Genomic DNA, 24,215 nt, shown 5'->3' with positions numbered 1-24,215 from the left:
GCACTCCCCAACAGAATTATAATACAAGGCATATGTAATTTAATTTTCTAGTAGCTATGTTAAAAACTTCAATTGACCCTTGAACAGTATGGGTTTGAACAGCAAGAGTCTACTTATACATGGATTTTTAAAAATTTTTTAATGTTTATTTATTTTGGAACATGGGAGGGACAGATAGAGGGAGACACAGAATCTGAAGCAGGCTCCAGGCTCCCAGCTGTCAACACAGAGCACGATGCAGGCTCGAACTCACAAACCATGAAATTATGACATGAGCCAAAGCCAGATGCTTAACTGACTGAGCCACCCGGACGCCCCTACTTACACATGTATTTTTAATAAGATTTCTGGTCGGGGCGCCTGGGTGGCTCGGTCGGTTAAGCGTCCGACTTCGGCTCAGGTCATGATCTCACGGTCCGTGAGTTCGAGCCCCGCGACGGGCTCTGTGCTGACAGCTCAGAGCCTGGAGCCTGTTTCGGATTCTCTGTCTCCCTCTCTCTCTGCCCCTCCCCTGTTCACGCTCTGTCTCTCTCTGTCTCAAAAATAAATAAACGTTAAAAAAAAAATAAAAAAAAAAAAAGAAGATTTCTGGTCAACAGCAGGCTATTAGTGGTTAACTTTTTGAGGGATTCAAAAGTTCTACATAGATTTTTGATGATATGGGGGTCAACACCCCTAACCTTCATTTTTGTTCAATGATCAGCTGTAAAAAGGTATGGGTGAAAATGGTCTTCACAATGCATTTTATTTAGCCCAATATAAAAGTCATTAATGAGATATTTTGAGATATTTTATATTCTCTCTCTCTCTCTTTTTTAAACAAAGCCTTGAAATCCAGGATGTGTTTTATACTTCTAAGCAAATCTATATTTGGATTAGCTACCTTTCAGGAGCTCAGTAACAGCATACAGCTAGTGGCAGTCACACTGGAAAACACAAATCCAGAATTTAAAGGAATATTAGATAATTTGATAGTGAGTTGGATCTCAGAGTTTGAAGACTTCCCAGATCTAAGAGACAGAGTATCAACGACTTGGGAACAACATATGCAAAAGCACAGAGGCATCCAGGGTTTTGGCAGAAGTTCCACATATGAGGCCACAGCCTTACAATTGTCATTGAAGATCAAATAAGACTAGTTTTAATAGCTAAGCACGTATTATAATATTATTAGGTCTAATAACAAGTAATACCATTTTGTTGCTTTATGCAAATATGTAAAAATGGTTCTTACATGTCAGGAAGGTCTCTAAACACTTTTTATATAATAATTTGTTTAATCCTTGCAACAGCAGAATGAGGTAGCTATCTTTATTGCCTACCCTACTTTACAGATGATACCATTGAAACATAAGGAGGCCACATAACTTGCCCAATGGCATTACAACCACTAAGTGGAACAAACAGAATTTGACTCCAGAATCTGTGTTCTAAATTGTTATGCTATATTAATTCTACAAATCACTACCCCCTCTATAATATACAGACCTAGTGCCGGCTTTAATGCTCTATACAGATCAGGCCAAATATTTAAGAACTATTAAAGTTGTAAAATGAACTAATGAAACAAATTTGTTTTTAAAAATAAAAACTGATTGAAGACTAAATAAAATTCAAAGTTGTAAAAACAAGTATGGTAAATAGTTCATTATGTTTTAGGAATGTGGTGCATGTAATATAAATAGTTCCTGATGTTATTTTACTAATAAATATGATGAATAAATAAGAAAAATTCATTTTGCCCAAGTAGTTTCTATCAATTTTGCAGAATATAAAAGAACAATACATTTATATTGCATATAAGAAACACACTTAAAATAATAAGTTTGGAAGTAAAAAGATGAAAAAGTTATACCATACAAACACTTACCAAAGGAAAGCTGGTGTTGTACCATTATCAGAAACATTTAGACTTTCAAGCAAAAAGCATACTAGGGATAAAGGGGAACACATCATAATGATCATTAACTAAATTCACCAGGAAGATATAATATTCAAAAGTTTTACTTATCTAATTGCATATCCTCAAAATATATGAAGTAAAATTTGACAGAATTAAAAGAAAAATAGAAAAATCTATAATTATTCTTGGTGAATTTAACCATATATCAGGAACTGATTGAAAAATGCAGACGTGAAAGCTGTAAGACTATAGGAGGCTGACGATCACATTTAACAAACTTGATATAATTGACTTATATAGAATGTTGTTCCCCTGAACTGCATACTACCATTACTTTAAGTTCACACACAAGTTTTATAAACATGATTGTATTCTGGATTAGAAAGCAAGTCTCAATAAAATGCAAGTGATTTAAATTATAAGTACATATTCTTTAACCGTAGTAGACTTAAGCTAGAAGTCAAAGATGTCTAAAATCTCCTTATGTTTAGGGCACCTGGGTGGCTCAGTTTGTTGAGCGTCTGACTCTTGATTTCAGCTCAGGTCATGATCTCAGTTGTGAGATCAAGCTCCAAGCCCCAAGGCTCAGCATGGAGCCTGCTTAAGACTCTCTCTCTTTCTCTCTCTCTCTCTCCCTGTCTCCCCCTCCCCTCTCCCCACTTGCTCTCTCTCTCTCAAATAAAATTAAAAAAAAAGAAAAACATAAAACCTCCGTATGTTTAAAAATAAATAACACTATGTTAAAGAGAAAACGGCAGTTGAAATTAGAAAACAATTTTGAATTGGATATATCAAAAATTCAATGTATCAAAACTTGTGAAATACAGATAAAATGTTCATAGAGTGGAATTTATACCACTATGTGTATATTTTAGAAAAAAGAAAATGTTTAAAATCAATAAGCTCAACATCCATCTCAGGAAACAAGAACAATTAACAGCCAATTAAACATAAATGAATAGTGGAAAGAATAAAAATGAAAGTAACATAATAAAATTGATGAAAATATTAAATAATGATTATTTGAAAAGATCAATGAAATCAAGGCAAAAAGTCATCATATTAAAACTTCATAAATGGCATTTTCTCTCCCTGTAACGGATAAGATTAATTTTCAAAGTTGAACTTTTTTTGCATCATAAACATGCAAAAAAAAGGGAGGGGAGGCCTGAGTTGAGCCATGAAAAATAACACTTTATTTTATTTCCTGTCATAAAATTAATTTTGCACATATTTGATGTATTACACATTGCTACTGCTATTGTTTTGTTCCTCCAGTATCCTCTCTGCCTCTTCCACTAGGGTCTTTAGAGTACTATAGTCAAAGTAGAGAAAAGTTTGACTCAAAGAATCCTAGGAAACTTTATAGTCCTTGTGATATTCTCTAGTATTATGAGAGCTTATGATGCAATACCTCAAACTCAGCCTAAAAAATGGATAAAGCCCTTTATCAAGTATCAACATTATCATGTTCTTCTTTCAGATCAGCACTCTCCTGAGACAAAACCAATCTATATAATCATAATCAGTAATGAGTAGGAGAGTTTCCAATTCAAGGATGCCAATGTGAGCATCACTCCTAATTTGAAGTTGATTTTCCTTAGCAATCCCAAGGAATATCATATTTTTGAAAGTCCTGGACATGTTTTGGTACAATTGGCTCAATTATTAGTAATTGAAAACCCTCCTATTGATTCTATATACTTTAACCCCTAACAGCAAAGATATGCTTAAGTCCATGCATAGCCTCTGCCTTGGCATACATCATAGATAACACAGATACATAATTTAAACAAATCCAATATGACTGATATGGGAATGCTAAAAGAAGGTCTCAGCTATAAGAGGGGTCTTAATCAACTCTAGATGTTCTCTAATCACAAAAAGAGACTAAAAATAGTTTAAGATAAAAGGAATGTCATCAGATAGCACAAATCATAGATAAGAAACTGCAGTCTGTTGGAGCCTTAAAAGTACTTCTGAGGCAAAGATAAGGAAAAGGAACACAGGCCAAGTCAAGCATAAAGTGTCTACTGAAGGGTATCTTAACTATTTTTGTAGTATTATGTAAGACTAATTCTTAAATTTTTTCAGAAAAGCAAAAGAATTGCCAAGACACATCTGACAAAAATTAACAAGGTTAGCAACCTGTCTGCCAAATATCTAGACTTACTGTAAAGCTGAACTAAGACAATTCAAGGATGGATGCATGACACAATGGATGAAAATAGAGATCCCAGAAACAAAAATCAAACCCACACATGACAAGATGTCTAGGAGAAAGATATTTCTTTGCTAAATTGTATTGGGCAGTTGATTATATTGAATCATACCAAAGATTCTAGGCAGATGAAAGACTTTTTTTAAATATAAATGTAAGACTGTAAATTTTAGAATATAGCATAGAAGAACTTCTTTATTATGTCATGATAGGAAAGTGTTTTTAATAACCCTGAAATAGCACAAACTGATACATTATATTACATTAAAAATAATAACACCTGCCCATCAAAATACAGTATTAAGAAGGAGATAGGACAGTACAAAATTTGAAGAAGAGATTTCCAATGCATATAACTCACAGATGATAGCATCTACAATACATATATTTGGGCAAATAGTATTATATACTTTTTTTTCTCCAAATTATAAATAAAGATTGATAACCCCAATAAAAAATAAAGCAAAATTATGAACAGGCTTTCCAATGTCAAATGTCCAGTAAACAAATATAAATATATATATATATATATATATATATTTTTTTTTTTGTCTAGCTAGCAATTGAGGAAATCACAAGGAAACACCATTTTACACATATCTTACTGGCAGAAATTTTCTGTAATTATAACAATATTGGCAAAAACATTTGACAAACTGAACTTCTTATAATACTTCTAAAACACTTCAAAAAACAATTTGCTATCACCTACCAAAGTTGAAAAGAGTCTAGCATACAATGCTATAATTGCTTTCATAAGTATGGAGTTAACTGAAAGTTTTGCACATACGCAATGAAAACTGGAAAAGAGAGTTCATAATAATCGTGACTAGGAAGGAAAAATATATCATAGGGGGAAATATCCATTGGCAGGAGATTGGATTAAAAAAAATTGTGGTACAATTATGCAATGGAATATGACCCACTAGTGCAAATAAATGTACTGCTGTATAGACTAAGAATGATTTATCTCAGAAACATAATATTATATAAAATGAAGCTAGTTGCAAACAATATAGAGTAAGGTAAAATTTATAATGTATAAATGGAAAAAAATCAATGTATTGATCATATGTATATATGTATATATACATCAGTATAATTATTAAAATAAATTAATAAGAAACACAACATTTAAGCTAGTAGTTTCTTCTGTGAGGAGAAAAGGGATCTGTTTGGCAAATGGTATACAGTGATTTTCAAAATTGTTACATTTTTAGTTTCTTATACTGGTTAGTGAGCTCTTATTTTTATTATTATTCTTTATACTTTACATATGTGGTTTTTTTTTTACGGCATTTACAAAACAAACTTTTTTAAAAAATTAAAAGAGGGAACACTGAATCATCAATTTGACAGATTTGCAACATTGAGCAAACATAGATTGTCTTTATTTAATAAAGCAAAAACAAACAAACAAACAAACAAACAAAACTAAGAACAAAGTAGTACAAAACCACAGCCTGGCAACATATTTTCTTTATGCCAATTAGTAGATTACACTCCATCCTCTAGGATATACAAGACCAAGACTGGATGCAAATGTTGGCTGAATTCTCACAACATTTTGCATCCTTAGCCAGGCACCCTGCACATCTTTAAAGTGCACAATCAGATGTCGTTTTCAGAGTGTAATTCTAAAAAAACAAATCTTTGTTTTCTTTATTTTTTGATGAAGAACATAGACAATGCACAAGAAAACAGTATATCTTCAGTAGATTAACTGTTTAGCAAGCATAACTTGGGAAACACAGAAGTCTAGCAGATATTAGACAACACCAGCCTAAATGAGAAGTGGACTGCTTTAATCAACACTTAACTAGGAAGAAACTGGTTTTACTTGACCTCCACACACATGATTCATAAGTTGTTCTGTATAGGGGAACCTGGCTGACTCAGTCAGTTAAGCATCTGTTTGGTTCAGGTCAAGATCTCACGGTTTGTGGGTTCAAGCCCCACGTTGGGGCTCTGTGCCGACAGCTCAGAGCCTGGAGCCTGCTTCAGATTCCATGTCTCTCTCTCTCTGTATGCCTCTCTCCTTCTTGTGCTCAGGCTCTCTCTCTCTCAAAAATAAATAAACATTAAAAAGAAAAAGGGTTGTTCTGTATAAGTTTACAGCGTAGTACATATTGTTCTTATCCCGTATTACTTTTTAGTCATTTTTGCTAATCACTTTTGTGCTTATAAATATTTATTTAAGGTAATATTTTTATTTAGAACAGCTCTAGGCTATAGAAAATAGTTTTACAATACAGAAAAATTGCAAAAGTCATATAAATAATTCCTATGTACCCCAATTCCAGTGTCGCTATTGTTAACATCTGATACATTTAACTCATATAGGGAACCACAAAATAGAAACCACCCCGGTGGCCTAGCCCACATCAGAAATCTAAACCTAAGACAGTCAGCACTGATGGGAAACACCTATTAAGGAAACTAAACAAACACCATTCATAATCCTTCACCACAGCCTTAGCTAGCTTAAAGAAAATAGGTTCTGCTGGCCTTATGAGGAAATTCTCAACCTCCTAGCCAAGCATGCCCTGTTTCCATGTTGCCCCTTCTAACACACTATAAAACTTGCTCTTGCCCCGAGTGTGGTAAATTGTATAGAAGTCTTGTGGAAGCCAAAATCTAGCTCTGAAACCCTTACACAGTTATGCAGATATTTGGCACAATCCATTTCTCTTTGTGATTCAGAGGCTGAGAGAAAACTTGCATTTGCAGCTAGAGGTCACCGTCAGATGTACATTCCACATTTACCATCTGCAAAGTACAACTCTTACACTGAATTCAAAAGGAGGTCTTAATATAGTTCCTGATTCCTTACTTCTGTTTTACACTTTGGATACCAAACCACAAAAAAAGAAAAAAAGGAAAAGAAAAAAAGATATTCTCAGCAGAAAATCATACTTTAGGATCCTCGGAAAATAGTGATGTCAAAATGAACTGTGACTAATAAAATATGTTGAGAACAGAATTGAGGGGGCGGGCAAAATTAGAAGTGACAAACGGGCCAGTAAAATTGTCAAAAACTGCTTCCTACTGTTTAAATTTTCTGCTCTTCTTGAACGTATGGACATTCACATGGTCATTGTAAAGTTATTGGGTTGTTTTTGCTTTTATTTGAATACTCTGAGGACTGAGCTTTTGGTGGTATCTGATATGTGGTGGTAGACCAGGTAAACAGACCTGGTCACTTCGAATTCTGAAACTCATGTGTGCGTTTTTGTTTCCTTTCGTATCTCAGATTATCTAACTTAAATAAAATTATAAATATGCTAATACTAGCTTTTTCCAATAAAATGACAAATGTTACAACAAACAAATACACAAAAACAACCTCATTCTTTCCCCAAATTCCTCTGGAAGAGTGCTCCACTGCTTCTGAGGCACTGTACTACTCCAATCCGTGGATTGTCTTCCCTTGAATAAAGAATATCTAACTCAATACCAAATTGCCATAATTTTGTCATTTCGTGGTTTTGGTCATGAGATGGCATCTGAGGATGGCTGCTGAAGATTCTGTGGCCCGCTTCTAGATGCAGGTGAGGCTAACTGCAGAGCCCTTTTGGGTGCTGTCTCTTTGGCCACAAAGAAGATCTCTGATAAGTTTCTCTCAAGTTGAGTTCTGTTTATTTTGCATTCTGAGCTCTTCAAGTTTGTTTGTCCTAATCATTCTGGGTGGAAAGTTGGAGTGCGAGAGACTCCAGGTTTTTTATGGTGAGACTTACCGGAAGACTTACATTTGAGTTCGCGGCCAATCTCACGTACAAGGTAAACACCCTTTGGAAGTCCTGACAGGTCTTAGGTACTGTGCACAGGCAGACAAAAACAGTAAATTTGGTTGAGTGTGGAAGGATTGTTTCAACAAGGAAAAGTAACAAGAACCCCTCAATCTAGAGAAAGAGGTGGGCAGTTGGGGGGAAATGAATTAAAACAAACAAACAAACAAAAAATGAATCTTTATGACCAATGACACATCAAAATCTAAGTAAGCACAAGTTCAAAATCTTCTCATGAAAGGAATAATAGGTTGATTGTGAGTAGGAATCTTGGAAGTCAAAGCTGCAAAATTGGTGGGCGCAAGTTAAACACTTAAAAGCTGTTAGATGCTCACCTCCTTAGTCTAAGACTCCCATGCTAAGATAAGTTGGTCACAGAACAAGTTAGATTGGCATTAGGTCACCTAGCAACCTGAAAAAAAATTCTGTATAATGAGGTACACTCTAAAGCACCACAAAATGTCAAACTCAGTGTCATACTCCTCCCAGTTACTAATTTGGCTCTAAGAGACCCAAGGCTTAGCTAATGAAGTGGGATCCTCAAATTGCAAAGAATCAAGCATGTTATTTTCTGGAACACCTAATTTTTTATGTCTAAGAGCTATCATCCTGGCAACCGAAGATATCTATAAAAATGGCAAAAATCTTACCAAACAACCAAGAATTACAATGACCATTATGCAGAATGTTTCAACTAGACAAGATTATTTATTTAAAAAGTGCATTTTAGAGTGAGGCTTCCCAAATTAAAGAAACAGAATAAGATACCCATTTTAACTGGAACGCAGAAGCCTCCAAAAGGCTTTAAGATTCTAAAATAGCTTCATTAAAAGATTCATTACAAAAGGCTAGTACAAGGGGCGCCTGGGTGGCTCAGTCGGTTGAGTGTCCGACTTCAGCTCAGGTCATGATCTCGCAGTCTATGAGTTGGAGCCCTGTGTCAGGCTCTGTTCTGACAGCTCAGAGCCTGGAGGCTGATTCGGATTCTGTGTCTCCCTCTCTCTTTGCCCCTCCTCCGCTCATGCTCTGTCTCTCTCTCTGTCAAAAATAAATAAACATTAAAAAAAAAGCTAGTGCAAAATTAAAGACAAGAGGTACACAAGACTATAAGATTGACATGACACCTACTAACCCCTCTATCCTAGTTTACCTGAGTATTTAGCCTACTAAACCACTGTCTGACTTGACTTTCTACTCTGAATGGACACCAAGACTGTAAACAAAAGTCAAATATTCCCACACCAACTTGAAAGACTATATGTCTGCTCTCAAAGGAAGGCCTCTATATGGGCCTTTCCCAGGGTTGAGAGTACTTGGAGTGATTCTCTGGTAAACTGCTACTAGTTTTTCCCTTAAACAGCCAAGGGGAAACTAAAATTAAAATGAATAAAAAACCTTGCCAAATTCTGGCACATACTGGAGCTATATACTCTCTTCATAAACCACTCATGCTGGAGCCAACAGGTGGGATCCTGGGAAAACTGGCTGAAACTGGTGAAGGGTGAGGCTTCTTACCAGACTCAACTCTCCTGGATCTCTGCATTGCCCGGTTGAGAGAGGAAAATAAAATTTCACACTGCCTTTCCTCTCAAAATTCAGACTTCTATGAATTTGGTTTTGGGAAACCCATTGGTTGTTAACCCTTCCTTTCCCATAAATGACTGTTGCCTTCTTATTTGTCTCCTATATGTCCTAAGAACTTGACTTGGAAACCACCAGGTTGGGGGCCCTTAATATAGGGCCAGACAGAAATGTGGGTTGAGTCCTATTTGCAGCTGAGATCCTGCAGAGTTTGCCAGCATTCAGGGGGATTGTCTAAATCTTTCTGTCTCTTTTTGCTAACTTAGAAAGTGGCTCTGAATCTTTGGAGGGTAATATTTTTTGAAACTTCTTTGAGGATATCTTCTGGATCCATGAGGTTGTTCAGTACTGCCAGGAGTATTTACTGTTTGTCCTGGCTGAAAATGGATAAGATATGTGAAAGAAACATTTTAAAGTATTTAAATTGGAGCACCTGGCTGGCTCAATTGGTTAAGCGTCCGACTTTGACTCAGGTCATGATCTGGTGGTTTGTGAGTTCAAGCCCTGTGTTGGGTTCTGTGTTGACAGCTCAGAGCCTGGAACCTGCTTCAGATTCTGTGTCTCCCTCTCTCTCTGCCCCTCCCGGGCTTGTACTCTCTCTCTCTCTCTCTTAAGCCCTCCCGGGCTTGTTCTCTCTCTCTCTCTCTCTCTCTCTCTCTCTCTCTCTCTCTCTTAAGCCCTCCTGGGCTTGTACTCTCTCTCTCTCTCTCTCTCTCTCTCTCTCTCTCTCTCTCTGTGTCTCTCTCTCTCAAAAATAAATAAACATTAAAAAAAAAGAATTTAAAGTATTTAAAGCATTTAAAATGTTTGAAAGAATTATTTTTTAAAAGTTGGTCTAGTTGGAAGCTGATATTCAGAACCTGATGAGGACTTTTTTAAAAAGCCTTTTTCACTAGGTTGGGTGGCAATGAAACTATGTACCGAGAGGAAAAGAAAAACATACCCCAACAAATAGCTATAAATTTAGAACAAGGAATCTTTTTTTAAAAAAATATGGTTATTCATTTATTCTGAGAGAAAGAGAGAGTACGACTGAGGAGAGGGGCAAAGAAAGAAAAAGAGAATCCCAAGCAGGTTCTGTGCACTGTCAGCTTAGAACCCCACATGGGTCTCAATCCCACAAACCATGAGATCATTACATGAGCCAAAATCAAAAGCCAGACACTTAAAAGGCTGAGCCACCCCAGCATCCCAGAACAAGGAATCTTTTGATTTCTATTTTAGTTGAAGATATTATCCATGATATAAAGAGGCAAAGTGAAGATAATGGAGTTGAATGGGTGGGTCAACCCTTCCATATCATTCAGGTTGCAAACCAAAGGTTCTTTTAGTAATTAAAAACTCCATGTCTTATAAATTTAATCTTTATAGAGCATAAGTGCAGCTCTAGAAGCAAATCAAAGCCTACCTATACTTTTTCTTAATCTTTAATTCCAATATAGCTTACAGTGTAATATTAGATTCAGGTACACAATGTAGTGTTTCAACAATTCCATACATACACTGGTGCTTATCACAAGTGGCATTTCTTAATCCCCATCACTTATTTCACCCATCCCCCCATCCACCCCCCCCCCCCGATAACCAACAGTTTGTCCTCTATAGTTAAGAGTCTGTTTCTTGCTTGTCTCCTTCTCTCTTTTCTTCTCTTTATTTCTTATATGAAATATATGAGTGAAATCATATGATATGTGTCTTTCTTTGGCTAACTTATTCTGCTTAACATTATACTCTCTAACTCCATCCATGTCACTGCAAATGGTAAGATTTCATTATGGATGAATAACATTCCATTGTGTGTGTGTGTGTGTGTGTGTACACACACACACACATATCTTCTGTATCCATTCATCTGTCAATGGACACTTGGGCTCCTTCCATAATTTGGCTATTATAAATAATACTGCTATAAACACAGGGGTGTATGTATCCTTTGAATTAGTGTTTTTATATTTTGGAGTAAATACCCAGTAGTGTGATTACTGGATTGTAGGGTAGTTCTATTTTTAAATTTTTGAGGAAAATCCATACTGTTTTCCACAGTGGCTGCACCAGTTTGAACAATAGTGCAAGAGGGTCCTCCTTTCTCCACATCCTCACCAACACTTGTTTCTTAGGTTTTTGATTTTAGCCATTCTGACAGGTGTGAAGTAATATCTCTTTGTGTATTGACTTATATTTCCCTGATGATGAGTGATGTTGAGCATCTTTTCATGTGTCTGCTTGCCATCTGTATTTCTTCTTTGAAGGAATATCTGTTCATGTGTCCTGTCCATTTTTTTAATTGGATTATCTGGTTTTTAGGTGTTGAGTTGCATAAATTCTTTATATATTTTGGATACTAACCCTTTATCATAGATATACTTTGCCAATATCTTCTACCATTCACTAGCTTGCCTTGTAGTTTTGTTGATGGTTTCCATCACTGTGCAGAAGCTTTTTATTTTGATGTAGTCCCAATACTTCATTTTGCTTTTATTTTTCTTGCCTCAGGAGACATATTTAGAAAAATGTTGCTATGGCTGATGACAGAGACAGTACTGCCTGTACTCTCTTCTAGGATTTCTATTGTTTCAGGTTGCATATTTGGGTCTTTAATCCATTTTGAGTTTATTTTTGGGTATTGTATAAGAATGTGGTATAGTTTCAATCTTTTTCATGCTGCGGGATCCCAGCACCATTTTTGAAGAGATTGTTTTTTTTTCCCATTGTATATTCTTTCCTCCTTTGTTGAAGATTTATTGACCACATAATTGTGGGTTTTCTATTCTGTTATTTTGATCTATGTACCTATCTGTGTGCCAGTACCATACTGTTTTGATCACTACAGCTTTGTAACATAACTTAAAGATTGTAATTGTGATGCCTCCAGCTCTGCTTTTCTTCTTCAAGATTGCTTTGGCTATTCAACATCTTTTGTGGTTCCATACAAATTTTAAGATTGTTTGTTCTAGTTCTATAAAAAATGGTGTTGGTATGACTCTGTTATTTTAAAAAATTTTTAAATTTATTCAAATTCAAGTTAGTTAATATATAGTGTAATAATGATTTCAGGAATAGAATTTCATGCTTCATCACTTACATGTAACAGCCAGTGCTCATCCTGAAAAGTGCCCTCCTTAATGCCCATTACCCACTTAACCTATCTTCCCCTCCTCTCCAGCAACCCCAGTTTGTTTTCTGTATTTAAGAGTCACTTACGGTTTGTCTCCCTCTCTGTTTTTATCTTATTTTTGCTTCCCTGCCTCTATGTTCATCTGCTAAGTTTCTTAAATTTCAAATATGAGTGAAATCATATGATATTTGTCTTTCTCTGACTTATTTCACTTAGCATAATATATTTTAGTTCTATCCACGTTGTAGCAAATGTCAAGATTTCATTCTTTTTGGTTGCCAGGTAATAATATTCACATCTTTATCCATTTGTCAGTTGATGGCATTTGGACTCTTTCCATAATTTGACTATTGTTGACAGTGCTGCTATAAACATTGGGGTGCATGTGTCCCTTCAAATCAGAGTTATTGTATCCTTTGGATAAATTCCTAGTAGTGCAATTGCTGGTTCACTGGGTGGTTCTATTTTTAATTTTTGAGGAAGCTCCATACTGTTTTCCAGAGTGGTGGCACCAGTTTGCATTCTCTCCAGCAGTGCAAAAGTGTTCCTCTTTCTTAAAAAAATTTTTTTAATGTTTATTTTATTTTTTGGAGAGAGACAGAGAGACAGAGCTCAAGCAGGGGAAGGGCAGAGAAAATAGGGAGACACAGAATTCAAAGCAGTTTCCAGGCTCTGAGCTGTCAGCGCAGAGGCCAATGCAGAGCTTGAACTCACGAACCATGAGATCATGACCTGAGCTGAAGTTGACATTTAACCAACCAAGCCACCCAGGCACCCCAAAAGTGTTCCCTTTTCTCCACATCCTTGCCAACATCTGTTGTTTCCTAAGTTGTTAATTTTAGCCATTCTGACAGGTCTTAAGTGGTATCTCATTCTGGTGGTGTTATTTTGGTAGAGATTTCATTAAATCTGTAGATTGCTTTGAATAGTATAGAAATTGTAATGATATTTGTTTTACCAATCCATGAGCATGGAATGTGTTTCCATTTCTTTGGGTCATCTTCAATCTCTTTCATCAATGTTTTGTAGTTTTTAAAGTAGAGCTTTTTACTCGTTTGTTTGGTGTAGTCTTAGGCTTGTATTATTTTTTGTGCAATTGTAAATGATATACATACACACACACACACATTAGTTTTTTTTCTGCTGCTTCATTATTGGTGTTTGGAAATGCAACAGATTTCTGTACATTGATTTTGTATCCTGTGACCTTATTTAATTCATTTACGAGTTCTAGTACTTTTTTGGGTGGAGTCGTAGGGTTTTTTATATACTGTATCATATCATCTATGGATAGTGGAAGTTTTACTTTTTCCTTACTAATTTGTATGCCCTTTATTTCTTTCTGTTGTCTGATTGTTGTGACTAGGGCTTCCAGTACTGTGTTGAGCACAAGTGGTGAGAGTGGACAACCTTGTCTTGTTCCCGGCCTTAAGGGGAAAGCTTTTAGTTTTTCCTAATTGAGTATGATGATAAGTGTGGGTTTTTCATATATGGACTTCATTATGTTGAGGTATGTTGCCTTTAAGCCTACTTTGTTGAGGCATTTTTTTAATTATGAATGGATGTTGTACTTTGTTAAATGCTTTTTCCATATCTATTGAAATGATCATATGGCTTTTATCTTTTCTTTATTGCTGTGATATATTATGCTGAATGAATTGTGAATAATAAACTATCCTTGCATTCTGGGAATAAATCCCACTTGATTGTGGTGAATGATTTTTTAATGTATTGTTAGATTCAGTTTGCTAGTATTGTGGTGAGGATTTTTGCACCTATGTTCATCAGAAATATTGACCTATAGTAACTTTTTGTCAAAGCCCACCTATCCTTTTAACAAATCCCAAACTTTCCCTATCTATCTTTGCATGCAAAAGCGGCTCCCTGCACTTCGCAGCTTCTCTCTCCTCAAGTTCACCTCTCCGTGCCACGTACCTGCTGAATTCTGTGGTTCAGGTTGTGCAGATTGTTGTGTTAATCCTCAGATCAGTTTTCTAGGTGTGCAGAATGGCTTAGAGTTGGTCTGGCTGTATTTCATGGACCTGAGACACACAAAAAGCTTCCATGCTATTCCGCCATCTTGGCTCCTCTCTCTCTATGTATCTTAAAAGGCTTGTAACTATTGCGAAAATCTGAATTTAGGAAACAAAAGTAATTTTTGGAGGAACTTGCGTTTTTTCTCTGTGACTTTGAGATTAAATGTTCTACCTGGTCTTCTCTAGAAACTCTTTGGTTTTTTTTTTTTCTTTTAAGAGAAAAAGAGAGACAGAGATACATAGATAGATATATAGATAGATAGATGAATGATAGATATCAAGCATGAGCAGTGGAAGCAGAGGGAGAGAAAGAGAGGGAATTGCAGGCAGGTTCCATGCCCAGTGTGAAGCCTGATGCAGGGCTCAATCTCAGAACAATGAGATCAGGACCTGAGCCAAATCAAGATTTGGATGCTTAATTGACTGAGCCACCCAGGAGCCTCTAGAAACTTTTATCCAGACATCTCTTTGAAATTCACACTTCAGGGAAGTAATTTTCAGGGAAAAAAAGAAAGTCTATTTGGAAACTAGACAAAAGAAAAAAAAATTAAAGTCTTGTCCACAAATATTGGTAAAACATTAAGCAATCTGAGCAGGTAACCCTAACTTATTCCATCTCCCAGAAACACAATTTGTATCCAACTCTTCTTTTACAAATTAGTGAGTTTTGCATTATTATAATGTCTCATGGTTAAATTTTTAAAATAAAAGCTATAAGATCTGTTCGTATGTTTGTGTATGCATATGTATGTATGTTATAAATGTGTGATTTTTCTACTTCCAGACTGTATTGCCAAAATTAATTTATAATGAACCCTATTTAGTTTGCTTAAAGAAAATTAAATGTTTATATAAATCAAGTACATTTTCAGAAATACAGAAACTAACCAAAATGTTTTTCAGGTTCACATGATCTAAGATAATCTTTGATAAACAAAACGTAGTTTTCTAACTGATTTAACAGTCCTATCTTTAGAGTTACCAGAATTAAATATAATGCTGACATAAACTTTTATTCTCCATAGGCTTATGAAAAGTCAAATAAGATCATGCTTTCTCCATTACAGAGTTTGTCAGAAAGACAGATAGGATGATGGTTAGCCACAAAATGTCTTATGAAACTTTCATGAGTAACCTAATCATAAGTATTAAAATCAAGTAAATTAAACAAATGTAAGATTAATGTTTATAGATAAACTTTTCAATAATAATAATGCTTTATGGTATGTCTAATTACAAATAATTTCCAAAAAATGTTTCTAAAATCTTTTTGCTAACTTGAAATCTTAGAGTTATAATGAGATAAGTTAAATGATGAATATTCATTGAATATCTAGATTATTTCCAAATAAATTAAAATACTGTGGCATTAATTACAGAACACAGGTTTATACACTTTTGTCTTCCTTTCATAGAAGAACAAAATATATATGGGTCAATTAGTAAACATGTTTTGTGCTACATTAAAGAATTAACTAAAAGGAAGTATATGCTTCTAGAAATTGTAAAGTGTATTTAAAATTTTGCCAGTCCACAGAATGTTAGTGTGGCAGTCCATAGTTGTTTGCTTCTTAGTTTCCACCAGGAATAAAGAACTCTAAGGGTTAAGAATTTTAACCAATAGGAGCACCTGGGTGGCTCAGTTGGTTTGACCAAACTTTACTTTAAAATAAAATAAGAACAAAAATTATGTATTTTTTATTGAAAAAGATCTAACCTGAAAAATCTACACCAATCTCTTAAAATATTTTAATATAATGTAGCATAAAGTGACTGATCTTTAGTGACTATTTTCAGTGAAATGCCTTGCATTTGGCATTGAAATTGTGGATGCAATTTCTCATCTTCCCCCCACCCCCACTCTGAGGTTGAGGAGAGGAGGAATTATTAATAAGTTCATGTAGGACCTTCTGCTTTTTTATTGTTGATGTAGGTTGCAGTCAAGTTACTCCAACCAAGGGAAAAAACTACACAGCTCTTCTAGAAGTTTAAATTATAAAAACAAAACAAAACAATGAAATCAGTAAGACTTAAACTTGTTTTCTGCTACATACATAGTGTGATATTTTTCAAACTTACTCAGAAAACAGCTCTGTAAATATTTTTGGTCTCTTTTCATTTTTCCTTTTAACATGTTTTTATAATTTGTGAAAATAAGAAATTTTGGATACATATACTTAAGAAATTACATTGTACAGTTTCTATTCTGGGTTAAGTCATCATATTTTTTGAGTGTTTTAAAGTTTCCATCAGGATCCCATTTAATAAAGCATATAGGTCACTTCTACTAATTAGGAAGTCGTTGATTGGCAAAATACTGTGAGATCTATTTTCCATTTGTAATTAAACAATGCCATAGATCTTTTATTTATTGTATACTAATGATCTCTAACTTATTAGCAACCTTGTTTGACCCATCATTAACAATATTTATTGTTCTTTACATCATGCATGGATTACTTCTGCTCACAGCTCAGATCTTGTATGATTTCCCCAGAGATGTGGCAATAGTTTCTAGAATGTAAGCCATTTCTTTCATGAAAAACAAGGGCTCACAACTGTAGTAACTCAGGCCAATATGCTGTATATTCAGTGACAGATCTATAGCAATACACGTGAAATGAATTGGAGTAATAGATCAAGTCTTATAGCTGATTATTCCCTGGGATTTGGTAGCTGAAACTTTATTATTCATGTCTAGTTCTCAAGGACTTAAATTTAGGTCTTCCATCCTATTTTGAAGGCCCAGTCGTGTGGTACTTTATACTTTTCAAATTACTTCCACGTACTTTGAACCATTAGCTTCCACGTACTTTGAACCATTAGCAATATGCATGTTAGAAAGATGTATAAATTAGTTTGGACTCATAACTTAGATTGTAACCCTATGATTATGAACCAGAACTCTAAAATATAAAGGAATTATTCTTATATACTATATGGAAATAAATATTTGATGTGTTTCTAATACTGATATAGGGAAAATAGTTCACATACTGAATATTTGTAGTTTCAGCTGACGAACACTTTATTTTTATTTATTTTTTAGGATGACTACTTTAAATATAAGAGAAAAAAATTTGCCCTCGTCATGAGCAGACACCTCGGTTTTCTGCATGTTGGTCTAGTTGCATCATTACACTGCCACTTGAAATTAATTTTTTGTTAAAGTTAATTATGAGAACAAGTTTTTAAAAAATCTGTGTCTTAGGATCATGTACAAGCTGATATTTTCTTATGTGGAATTGGAAAAAATAAAGCATTTTCTAGGAATTCTGCTACATTATGAGTTCTGATAGGTGATATATAGATTTTTTGTTGAATTTAATGAATTCTAGATGCTGAATGAGGCTCTGGATATACAAAATTGACTAATACTGATTTTTATACTTAAAGAGTTGAGCACCTATCTAGAAGGGAAGGCAAAATGGTAAATTACTAATCACACAGCATTGAAAATGCCTTTAAAGAAGCTTGAGAAGAGTGCTAAGGAAGCCCCAAAAAGGGAGAACTAACAGTGAGTAGGGGCATTTGGAAAGACTTCCTGAACAGTGATGTTTGGATTGGAGCTCCCCCTGCCCCCTTTCCTTTAAATGTCTTCAGAAAGCCAGTTACTTCACACCTAAAGAATATCGAATGCCGAAATTTCATTCTAATATCCCTTCATTTTGGCATTATAAAAGGATGTTCACAACCTGGGAGCATTGCCAAAAGGCAAATGACTATAGAATAGCTCCCTTGGAAAATTTATGGTTACTTTGCAGTCACGTTTTTTAAGCCTTTTTATCTTGCCAACTTTTTCCCATTTTAACAATTTCTATTGTTTAGGAAACTATTTTGGGTACAAAATTGCACTTACTCATAGCTGCTGTAGTCACTAAACTCTTAAGGCTTACTTTTCTAACTTACTTTCTATTATTAGCTGGGCCGGTTATAGTGCAGGCATTTTTATTTTTTTTTATTTTTTTAAAATTTTTTCAACGTTTTTTATTTATTTTTGGGACAGAGAGAGACAGAGCATGATCGGGGGAGGGGCAGAGGGAGAGGGAGACACAGAATCGGAAACAGGCTCCAGGCTCCCAGCCATCAGCCCAGAGCCTGACGCGGGGCTCGAACTCACGGACAGCGAGATTGTGACCTGGCTGAAGTCGGACGCTTAACCGACTGCGCCACCCAGGCGCCCCAGTGCAGGCATTTTTAGAACCACCTGGAATAGAATATGTCCCATGAAACATTGCTCTTTTGAATGAGCAGTACCTGATTAGAATAATCTATTTTCTTTGAAAAAGTCAGATAATCTTAGTATTAGTAAAGCGCTAATGGTAACATTCAAGTTTGAGCATCTGTTTAGGGTATGTTCTGCTTCCCACACAAGTAGAAAGAACAAAACCAACTTTCATTTTCCAGGTGACGTTATTAAGAATGGAAACATAACTGAGGAGGATTTTAAGACAACCAAAATAAATGAACTGAACCGAACCAAGAAACATTGGTGATTATTTCTGAGTATTTTGTATCTCTTCTAAGGAAACAGAAGGTAAAGGATTATGTTTTGAATGATCTACATTGGTCATCTAAGTGCCCACAGTGTCGTGACCCAACTGCAGGAAGGTTCATGATGGCAAGAGAGTTTAATTGTTCTTTCTGAGTGTATTGGTTTGTGGCACCCAAACGGAAATAAAGTGAAAAAAAAAAAGAAAGGTGTATACAAGAGCTAAAACCTGATTATTAATTTCAAACTGTGAAATTCCTATAAGCTTCTTTTCTTCTTTTCAGTGACTTTATAGTGGTTCACGGTTTTCCTGTGTGGGACCGGTATTTCTGCTTTGCTCACCTAATTTAAACAGCACCATTTGACATTTTGGGGTTATCTAATAATGGAGTCAGCCAGGCAATCAGCTTTAGTATTATGCATTTCATGACTGAAAGGAAAAAAAAAAAATTTAAAAGACAGCTTGGCTTGGTTTAATTTTATTGGGTATTAGCATTTTTCAAATGCAAAGCAGTATTAGTGATGGAAAGTAGGCTAAAACATGGCTGGTTTGCTAATAAGGAAGAGTATATATTTTTCCAAAAATGACAATGTGATTGAATGAAACTTCAATATATGCAAAGTAGCAAAATTCTTAGTCTTTATGAGTCTCCTGATTTCTGAGTAATAGATTCATTAGGGGATGAGAGAAGCATAAAAAGATTATGGATATTAAAATAGGTGATTTGTAAAAGAGTAAATAGCAATAGCTTAAAAGGGGCAAAAAGAGGTGGTATTCATATTCTCTTTGGGGAGGGAACGGGAAGGAGAGGAAGTGAGTCTCAGCACAGTTTAAATGGGTAATAGGGCATGTTGAAAAGTGCTGTGCAGTGGCATTTAATGAAATTCTAAACTCTACCTCCTCTCATTAAGTTGATTCATGGAGTCAGTAACAGGGGAATAACTGGCAAGTGAGGCCTGCTGTGAAAATGACCACATGTCCCACATCCGTCAGTTTAACCTCTGAAAACAAGGGGCCTAGAAAATGCAGTCTCTTACACATCTTCCTCGTCTCCTTTCATGCTATTATTGCCCCAAGCTTCTCTGTGAGTTTAGTACTTGCTTGTTACCGTCATTACCTGGGGGTGTACTACATAAAGGTAGACATTCTTCCTGAATGAGCCAAAATTCTCCTATTACTTTCTTTATCATATCTTTCATGGAGTCAAAACTGAACATCAGTTCACAAAGAAAGATATGACACCAGCTTTCCTCTGGTGAAGTTGGGGGAGTGGTAATAAATTAGTGGCAGAAGAAAACTTGTAAACTGAAATTATTTTATCTTATATCACAATTGCTTAAATAATATCCGAAATAAGAGATTTAATGAAGCTGATATTTAGCCTCTGAAATTCATTTTTTTTTAAATTTACCACCTTTTATTATTAAGCTTAGCTATTTTCATCTAACAGTAACTAAATGACACTATCCTCAGAAAATTACAAATTTATATGGTCAAGATCTTTTCAGTGAAGTAACCATGAATCCTAATCTCCTCGCCATTTTTTTTCCCCTGGCCTTAGAAAGAGATTAAGTGCCCATTCACTTAACTGATTTATTTCCCTTCTTCAGGGCCGCAAAAAAGGAACTCTCTGAAGAAGAAAATGTAATGATCCAAGGTCCCTGTCTAAAAGAACATGGGGATTTATGAGATTGAACAGAAAGGATTTTTCTCTCATCCAATGATCTGTTCTTGTTTCCAATGGCATTTCTTCCCAGGAAAAGATGCATTACTTTCCTTGCTATCTCTTCATAACAACTTTTGGGAATATGCTTCTGGCATAATTCATAAACAACAAAATTTCCTGGGTATATTTTTATGAGATTTTTAAAAAATAAGGTATTTAGAAGTATATTAATGGAAAGAATATAACAGCATAAAATTGTAGAGATATAGATTTTTCTGAAGTTGTTCCCCTGAAATGGTTAAAACAGTGAGGAGGGTACAAGGCAAATGTAGTCCCCATATTGGCACAGACACTCATACTCACATGTATTTTCCATATCAGTATGAAGCAGGGAGGCAGGCTAAAGTCCAAGACCATATCCCAGGATGGATAGCATAATGGCTATCCTAACTCAAGCAAAACTTTTATTAGATATCTGTGGCAATGTTTTCCCAAATATTAGCAGCTTAAACCAAAACATTTATATCTCATAGTTTCTATGGATCAGGAATTTGGGAATGGATTAATTTGGTGGCTTGAGCCCATAATTTCTTATGAAATCACAGTCAAGATGTCAGTTGGGGGCTCTAGTCATCTGACGGCTTGAGTGGGGCTGGAGGATTCACTTTCAAAGTGACTCACTCACACACCTGGCAAGTTAACACTAGCTGTTTTCAGGACACCATAGTTCTTTGCCATAAGAACACCTTTATAGGGATATTTGAGTGTTCTGCAGGTATGGAAGCTTGTTTTCTCCAAAACAAGTGAGCTAAGAAGAGAGCTAGGTAGATAGATGTCATGATATCTAAGTCTTATTTTAGAAGCTGAATACTAATGAAACTATTTTCTTTATTTAAGAACTAGCAGTTACTAATTGGTGAGGGTAAGAGCAAGTCTGTGCCGTAGTGAACAAACAGAAGAGAAAATTCAAATTTCTGTAAACAATTCTGCCTGTATCTAAATACTAAATACGTACTTCCTTTCCTATGTTACCATATGAACTTACTTCCATATTATCTCCTTAAGGGAAAATCAGTAGCACTAGTAATCCAAAATCAATTAAAAATACATTATATATTGGAGGGAGGGTAGGGAGTAATTGCCATTTTAATTATGTCTGGTCAAATTGCAATTAGTTTGTGTTCCCTGAGAACACACCTGTTAAAAGAGGTGGCCCAAATGAAGCAGTCAGAAGGTGGGAGCATATACTGAATTTTCAGTTTCTTTAGGGTAAGTACAAAGATTTTAATACCTATATAGTAATCAAGGTTAAATCCTCTCTGATTGTGATTAACTTATAGGCAAAATTTTAACACACTATATGTGGTTTTACATCTTTATGCTTTTTCTATAATGTTGGTAAGTATAATTTCAGCAATGGTTAATTTTGAGTCGTAGTGTTGGAATATTAAAGAAGAAGCTGATAAATTGGATTAGACAAGGGAGATAAAACAAAGGCAAGGTATGGCTAAAGATTTTGGAAATGAAACCTTTGGAGAGATAAGGGAAACAGAGGGAAAGTCAAGATGCCCTTTAGAACTACACTCCTGTCTATTAGGAGTGAAGGAGCTGAACCTTGTAACAGGGGATCTGCTGATCTGAGCTTTGTTTCAGTATGTGCTTCTGGGAAGCAGTTACAGTCTTTGAGCTATAGACTCAAAAAAGCATTTTGCATCCGAATGGAGGCTCATTCATTAATTTCACTCAGCCAATATTTATGGGACATCTGTTGTGTGTCAAATGACTGTTATTATTTTTGATCTCTCACATTCATAATAACTATGACCAATTTATAAAATTATCTTGCTCTTTCTAAAAAAGATGAGGTGACAAATAAAAATTAGTTGCATATTGCCAATTAGTGCTAATTAAGATATGTATAATATAAATGTTCTATTTGTAATGAGTATGTCTTTATTTTAGTTTTATGAAAATGGAATGTATTTATAAGGTTTTCACATTAGTTCTTGTGATCTCCAGTTCTCCAATTCTATTCCTATAAGGTCTTCGATGTGAACTATATTACAGAAAGGTTTAGAGGAGCCAATTATAGGTTGATCAAGTGATGCCACTTACAAAAATATTCTTTCTTCTTCATCAACTTTATTTTTCCATATAGGCAAATATCTTCCTGAAATCTAGATCAAAATACTAGGTACACTCTATATGAGCCTGAGCTATTCACTGGCAACACAACTGCAGAGATTTCAGGATATTTTGAAAAGTTAGAAGCAAGGGTTCACAAACGAGGTGAGGGTGTGAATGTAGTGTGAAAAGATTATTAATTTCTTCAGGTACCAAATTTCTTCTTCTTTTTTTTTTTGAATGATATCCAAAATGAAAAAAAAAAGAAGTCTCTAGTTGTAAAACTAAATTTTCTTCCTTTTCATCCATCATAAGGGCTCACTTAGGCTGATGTGACTTAAAGAGACTTAATGAGATCACACTTCCTCTTGCTGTCTCTCTGAATTTTCTGAGTAAGGCAAAAATAAATCGTCAATTTTACAAACTTCATTAATTAATTTCTACATCTTCTTTGGTAAGCATAATCAGGAAACCACCTTGAGCATTGGATTTCTGTTGAAGCCATTTAAACGAAAAAAATGTTTTAATGATTAAAAGTACTCTAAGCTATTAAAAAAAAAAATGCTTGCGTCCTTAAGTCAAATGCCTAAAAAACAATTGCTGCACATCTGGTCAATATATAATTTGTCTTTAAAGTCTATAGAAAAGGGGGAATTGAACTCTTACCTGGAGGAAGAGAATCGGATTCTTTTGGGAAATCTTAGAACAGATTTCATATAAGCTTAATACTCTTTGTAAACCTATTGTAAATTATGTGGAAAATTGGGGAAGAGAAGTAAAAATAAAGTAATTTTAAATTAGAAACCAATTTAATATATTCCCAAATTAATTTTGAATTCCCTGGAAGGCTAATGCACTATTGATTTGCAGGAAAAAATGAAAGCTATACAAACAGTCATCCTTTCTCTTCTCCAGGATGAAGTATATTTGATGGTAAATCAATATATTTTGTATTGAAAATTATTAGAATGTCTCTCTCTCAAAATGTTTCAGCATGAAGAACAAAAAATTATATGAACTGTTAAGCAAAGTTTATACCTGTTAAAATTGGTGATCATGTTTCATTCAGATGTGGTTCCGTTTGAAGTAAAACATGTCAAAATATCATAGATCAAATATGTGAAAAATTAAGCTCATGGATATGGTTCTTCTTGTGTTTCTGTCATATGTTATCATATATGAATACATTAAAAGACGTAGACTGGGAGTCAGGCTTTCTCTCAGGTGGGTCATATTTTGTTAAAAATTGCTGGATTCCTTTTTTATTAAGTAATTTGAAATGAAAATC

This window comes from Panthera tigris, chromosome D1 (genome assembly GCF_018350195.1).
Source record: "Panthera tigris isolate Pti1 chromosome D1, P.tigris_Pti1_mat1.1, whole genome shotgun sequence".
NCBI classification, from domain to species: Eukaryota; Metazoa; Chordata; class Mammalia; order Carnivora; family Felidae; genus Panthera; species Panthera tigris.
The sequence above is the reverse complement of the archived record's forward strand: the minus strand, read 5'-3'. Positions refer to the sequence as shown.